General features: G+C 28.7%; 1 long non-coding RNA gene across 1 annotated transcript; it reads right to left on the bottom strand.

Moving 5' to 3' along the window:
- Nucleotides 1–928: 928 nt before the first annotated feature.
- Nucleotides 929–6,643, bottom strand: LOC130669421 (uncharacterized). Its single transcript, XR_008990184.1, has 4 exons — nt 6,629–6,643; nt 4,514–4,735; nt 1,441–1,546; nt 929–1,143 (listed from the first exon to the last, which is right to left on the bottom strand). It is a non-coding gene; the product is annotated as an uncharacterized LOC130669421 (long non-coding RNA).
- Between the last annotated feature and the right edge of the window lie 614 nt (nt 6,644–7,257).

Here is a 7,257-nt window from a genome sequence, read left to right as displayed (position 1 = left end):
GAACTCAGACCAATTCGGTATCACGCCAAGTGCTCTACCAGAAATTTATAAAATTTTATTGAATTTTATAAAATTTTATAAAATTCTATAAAATTGTATGAATTTTTATAAAATTTTGCTGCGAAATTTTATAAAATCTTACAAAATTTTATATTTTTTTATAAAATTTTATAAAAACATTTTTTCCAAGGTGCAAAAAAACGGTTTTCTCGAACACAATGGCATACAAAAATAGTTTCGAGCTCGAAGAGCTCGAAAATGTTCCCATAATAATGTTTTCGAGCTCGAGGAGCTCGAAAACAGCGGGAAGTTTTAGGGCTGGCCCGCAGGGTCAACTGATAGACAGATTTTTTTATTATTGTTAACAGTGTATATAGCCTTGTCTTTCTTTTACACTTTTTTGCCTTTAATCGCAAATGCTACCTTTTTTATTCCCTTCTCTTTTTCATGCAGCTGTGGACCGACTTGAGCTTCTGTACTGCATCATTGCATTACATGGTGTCCTATATCCGAGCTTTTTGCCGTGGGGCTGTAACGACAAGGGGAAACTACAGAGAAAACCTTTTGCCAGTACAGCTGTCATTTTTTGGAGCAGGTGAAGTTCCAGTGATCGATAAAATTCCTATCGGTTTCTCCGTTCAAAAGATACAGGTATTTACATACGTACATACATACACTCAGACATCATCTTGAAATGAGTCAGAATAGCTTCCTAGAAGCTCAAAACGTTAAAATTTCTTAGAAATTCGATTTTCGTAAATCGGACCGAAACCAATCACATCCCGAATTTCTGAAAATTTTCAATTTTCTTAGCGGGAAGTTAAAAAAAATATAAATAACTATTCATAATAAAAAAAATTAATAAATCATTAACTGCGACTTCGTACAGGTTATCTAAAGAATATCAGAAACATCTCTTGAGAATGAAAACACGTACAGTAAAATTTTGTTTGTCAACAAGAGATTTTTATTAATTGATACAATGCATTTATTAATCTTCACTGTATGTTATAATTATTTTCCCGTGGGTGCTGCCGCCATTTGGTCTGCTTCAGCTTGATGATCATTTTTGCATTTACCTTGCCAAGCGTACGAACTGCATGAATGTCCTGCACAACACTTGTATCCTTCTGATGGATGGCACTAAAAAAATTTATATTTTATCGAATTTTCATTTTTCAGTAGAAATTTTCAGTAAAAATTACCTAAAAAATATAATACTGTGAGGACACGTGGAAAATATCGAAATTTTCCCCATCCACATTATAAAATATACTATTCGATAGCATATAAGTAAAGTGCAATTTCTACTAACAACATAATAAAAGTTTGGTTACTGACTAGATATCCTTACAGTACCAAACTTTATGGGCAATTTTTACTCAAAATTCTTTGCGTGTAATTTTTTTTTTCTTTCACTGTGTTATGATAATTACTTACCCACTGGCCATCACAGCCTGCAGCTGTAGCTGCACCAACATAGAGACCAATCAATACGAAAATTGATAATAATAAAATTATTTTCGACATTTTTTTATTTTATATCCTGAAGCGGAAAAGTAAAACAATTATTCAATTTAAATAATACAGTAATTACAATAGTACAGAGGTATAATTAAAAATATATATGCACACTGATAGAAGAATTTATTAAATATTAATAAATTACAACTATTTTTTTTTTTATTCCTTTTATTTTCTCTATTTTTTTTATAAGAGAACTATAAATCGATCTCATCTAATTAAATTTTATTATTTATTGAAGTTGTGAGGTTACAAAAAGTGTCAAAGTAAAGCTTTTATGCTCACTTTTTATTTAACTGTTTTAATAAATGATTTATTAACAGTTAATAAATTGTCTTTAATGAATGATTTATTTACTATTAATAACTATTTGTTAACTGTTACTAAATATTTATTAACTGTTAAAAAATCGCATTAAATAAATGATTTATCAACTGTTAATAAATATTTATTAACTCATCTCATGTTAAAAAATCATTTATTAACAGTTAATAAGGCTTATTAAATATTAAAAAATCCTTCTATCAGTGTATGCAGTTTTAGTTTTACAGAAATAATTTTTTTATTTTTTTTATTTAAAATTCGCGCTTTCTTGGGAAATTAATTTCAAATGTCGTTTTATTGTTGACTGTTATATGACTGATTAAAATATTTAAATTAATTATAATTTTTTGTAATTTCTGAGTTTCAGAGTTCAAATACATATTTAATACTTCATTTTATCAGTGTAATAAATGATTTGAGTGGAAACATTTAAAAAAACAATGATTTTATAACTTATTTTTCCGGTTTGTTTGAGAAACCCCATACGTCAATCAACTTTAAATAATTTTTTTAAGTAGTTTCATTTAAAAAATTAAATATTTCGTGTTGGAATCTTTTTCAGAGACGCTAACATTATTGTATTCAATTATTTATTTATTATTTTAATGTCAAGTTTTTCCAAAAAAAAGTTTTTTTGTGTTTCCTGAAAAATTTTGTTTTCTTGACTTATGAGGTTTCTCAAATGAACGATTCATTTAAAATAGCTATAACTTTTTCAAAATTCGACTGATTGAGACGTTTTTTTTTTTTCAAAATTTTTGTTTTTAAATGTACTTTTCGAAAAAAGATACAAAAAAATTATCGCAACCTATCTTCATTGTTTTTTTTTAGATTTTTGAAAAAAATAAAAAATTTTTCGATGCTTACCATTCTTTATTTTTTATTTTTTTTTTTCATATAAAACTGACATTTTCTGCAAATCCTCAAATTTTTTTGGAGGGATGTTTTTTCGATTTATATTTTTTATTCCTAGTTGAAAAACAAATTTTTTTTAACTATAGCCTTATTTCTCATAACACCGTTCTTCAACCATAAAACAATGAGTGTAGAAGAAATTGTTTTCGATTTTCCAGCATTTGTCCAAAAATGAACCAAATGAAAACTCTTTTTTTATATTTTCTTTGTTTTTAAATGTACACGGAAAAAAAATCCTAGTTAAATTTACAATGCTAACATCGTAATTTGTCCTATTAATTATTGTATTGGTGGACTAGACTTTTCACATCGTAATTTTTACGATGTAGGGTTGGAAATTTCATTTAAGAAATAATACTTCAGACAAACAATACGAAGTCTTAAGCTCTTTAATATAAATTATGATGTAACATCGTAAAATTTGAAGAGAAATTTTAAATAAAAGATTAAAATAATAATCGTTCGGCAGTTGGATTCGAACCCGAGTCCTTTCGAGTGCGAAGTGTCCGACGCCTTGGACCACTCGGCCACCGAAGGGCCTACACTATATGTTGTTTTTAAGATCCATATAAACGACTTGCGGAGGACCCAGTTACTATTTAAAAAGTACGATGTAACATCGTACTTTTTATAGCTTCCATCGTATTATAACAGAGGCAGCACTGTAATATTTATTTTGTTAAAAAGTAAATAGAAATATTAAATGTATGAATAAATATAGTTTTTAAAGTGTAATTTTTATTTATTTTTTTTTACGATGTTAAATTGTAATTTTTGCAGTAATTTTTAATCCTAAAAGTCTTTGTTGAAATTACGATGTTAAATAGTAAAAAACATAGCCCACATAATAAATTTTGAAATAAAACATTTAAAAATTGACATTAATAAAAGTCTAGTCCGAGATTACGATGTTAACATCGTAAATTTTGGTAGAATTTTTTTTTCCGTGTAGTTTTCAGAAAAAAATATAAACAAATTATTCAGAAAGTCCTTCTATTTTTAAACTTGATTTTTCTAACAAAATTCAAATTATTTCGATGATTACCATTTAAATTTATTGTTTTTATTTTTTTTTCTAAATTTCAAGGTTTTCTGAGCACTCTCAAAAATTTTAAGCATGGTGTCATGAGAAATAAGGCTAGTTAAAAAGAATTTTGTTTTTCAACTGGGAATAAAAAATATAAATCGAAATAACATCGATCTAAAAAAATATGGAGATTTGCAGAAAATGTCAGTTTTATAAGAAAAAAAAAAAATCAAAAATCAAAAATGGTAAACATCGAAAAATTTTTGATTGTTTCCAAAAATAAAAAAAAAAAAAACAATGAAGATAGGTTGCAGTAATTTTTTTGTATTTTTTTTCGAAAAGTACATTTAAAAACAAAAATTAAAAAAAAAAAACCTCCCAAACACTCGAATTTTAAATAAATGATATAGTTATTTTAAATAAAAAAAGCCATTTTTTCAAAAATTCATAACTTTTTTTTGGTTGGGTGAAAAAATTTAAAAAAAAATTTTGAGATACGTTTTTGATGGGGTACAAATAGAGAAAAAATTTCAGCCAAATCTAAAGGGGTAGGGTTCAAAAGTGGTCGATTTGGCGTGGAATGCCCCATATACATACGTATATATATATAAAATTTTATTTAACATATAAATTCTATACAAGCGTCCCTGGATATTTTTTATGCAGAAAAAATCAATTATATTTTATTTTTTTAAATATTAAAGAAAAATAATTATTTCTTACCAGTAATGCTTCGTTGAATTTCTGTGAGCTTCTGCGTACCAATCACCGAAAAATGGACATTTTTATACCTGAAAACTCATTTGCGTCAGCAGCAACCTTGTCCAATATCATAGAGAATATTGCAGCAATTATACTGATATAAGTTTCATTATTTATTGTTTCAAATGTCAGCTCGACAACAAAGCTATCGTAAACAATGTTACAATATAAACGTTTTTCTACCTAAAAACGTGTATACGTGATGAAAAGCAACTTTTTCAAATATTAGTAGTGGTAGTAGTAGTAGTAGTAGTAGTAGTAGTAGTAGTAGTATGAGTAAAAAAAAAATTGCCACGATATGATAGAGAATATTCCAGCAATTATGCTGATAAAAGTTTATTATTTATTATTTCAAATGTCAACTCGATAACAAAGTTATCGTAAACAATTAAAAAAAATGAAATACTGAACAAGAAAAATAACTAACAATATTTGCTACAATGCTTAGTCGCAAACTATAAAATTTTTTTATAATAAATATTATATTATTTGCCTGATCCATAACATATCTGCTCTAGATTGAATGATGATGATCATGCTAATGAAGTACCAGTTAATATGTAATTCGATAAACTATGAATTTTATAATATCGAATAATTATTTATTAGTTTTTAGTCTTTAGTAGAACTTTTCATTCTCTATGATTGATTTGATAGTATAATTATTTTTATCTCATTTGAATGTAAAATTGCAATTTAATTGGGTTTGAGACTCGTCACGGGGAAAATTTCAAAAGTCATTTCCAGTCAACATGCATTTACGATCGAACAATCTTGACATAATAAGCCTGTTTGATGTCCATTTTTGTAAATGTAATTTTCGTGATTTTTTTGTAACTTTCAATTATTTTTAATTATATACAATTATATATGAACTGTATATCCCAGGTAGGAACCGGCAATGATGAAAATTGGGCCAGCGTTGGCCCTTTTTTAATCTGCCAAGATTCGATAGCTAAGCGTGTACTGATAAAAGGATTTATTTGAGAGTAATAAACTAGATTTATTAAAACTCTTGTGAGAAGTTTCTTTGAGAGAAATAAATATTTATTACAATTAAATCATTCTATGGTTTATCTCAAATAAATATTCGTAATATCAACAAAGCCTTCTTTGACTTGAATAAATATTTATTTTCACCAAATAATAGTTATTAATATAGTCAATAAATATTTCTTTAACGCACATTATCGATAGATGGCTGCATATAATCATATGTAGTTGTATATATTAGCAAGAGCCTAACAGAGATAGTAGTAAGCGTCGCGTGCGGCAAGCACGGCCATATTTTATATAAAATATAAAAATTATTTTAAATAATTGTTTTTTTTTATTATTCATTATCTTTCCACTTAAAATAAATTTTTTTAAATTGTAACGAGTGAAATAAACCAGTTTAAATTAAACATTTCATCAAACATTAAATATAACCCAAATTAATTAAGACAAATCATTTTAAATACCGGAAAATCAGAACTTAGCTGAATGAGTCATTTGTTATCAATTATACATCAGTACATTGATAATTCCAAATAAACAGTTACCCCTTTTTGCTTGGTTTAGCTCGCCGGAGTCCAGGGTTCAAAAGGGGTCTTTAATTTATAGACAGTTTTTACAAATAAACAATAGTCAAAAACTTTATTTAAATAAGAAAGCAAACAAAACCTTTTTACATGAGCTTCAATGCTCAGTTCTACTACCTTTACAATAAATAATATCCATACTTTTAACGCGGTTTAATAACAAAATGTCGCTGGTTATTAAATAATTCCACGCGGTCCCGTAACACACAAAATATACACACACACACACACACACACACACACACACACACACACACACACATACCAAACTTTACGCGGTCTAAGATCGCGGTCTACCCCCCTTCCCGGTTGCTTCAGGGGAGTCTAGTCGACTACCCCGTCGGCCCTACACGAAGTCCCGTCCCATGAGGGTCAGTGGATGGTCTCCAACAGACCCTCACCTACTCGGTTCACAAGTACCCACCACCCCTTGGCAGAAGGCCTCAGGGTGGAGTCCCTCAACCCTCCATGAGAAGTGAAAAACTGCACTTACCTGGTCCGGTCGGACGCCTGGTACGAGAGTTTCCGTTAGTTGTCCGTGAATGGTCTTCTCAGACAACGTCTCTGGAGAACTAGGTTCGCCTCTACGGGCTTAAATGCGCGGTTTTATCATTATATCTATTCGCCGTAACTGTGGACGGGAATAAATTCCATCGCCCTCTGTTGTTGACATCGAGAGTCTACTGTTGTGAAATATTTTCTAAGTCCCGAGTTACAAAGTCAAAGGAAATCGAGTAAAATTAATTTTATCAAAGATAAAATTGAATTTAAAGAAAAGGAATTCGTTAAGTAAACACTAAGTCCCGGGAACTTAGCCGTGTAAGCGACGATAATCCGCGCGGACGGATAGAGAATGAAAGAATGAACGATTGAAATATTAGAGTTTATTTTAATTTCAACTAATATTTCTTGTATTTCAGTTCATTTTATAATTCTTTCAATCTCTTGAATCTTTTAAACGATTCATTTGAAATCTATATAAGCGTTTTTATTTTATTTCCTTTGACTTTGGTGCTCAGGACTTAGAATAATTTTCGCTCGGCCGCGTATTCTCATACTTATTCCGTACATCCATATAATTTTATATCTCGGTATATTCATTCAACTTAAACTAAAAAAACA

This window comes from Microplitis mediator, chromosome 6 (genome assembly GCF_029852145.1).
Source record: "Microplitis mediator isolate UGA2020A chromosome 6, iyMicMedi2.1, whole genome shotgun sequence".
NCBI lineage: Eukaryota > Metazoa > Arthropoda > Insecta > Hymenoptera > Braconidae > Microplitis > Microplitis mediator.
The sequence above is the reverse complement of the archived record's forward strand: the minus strand, read 5'-3'. Positions and strand labels throughout refer to the sequence as shown.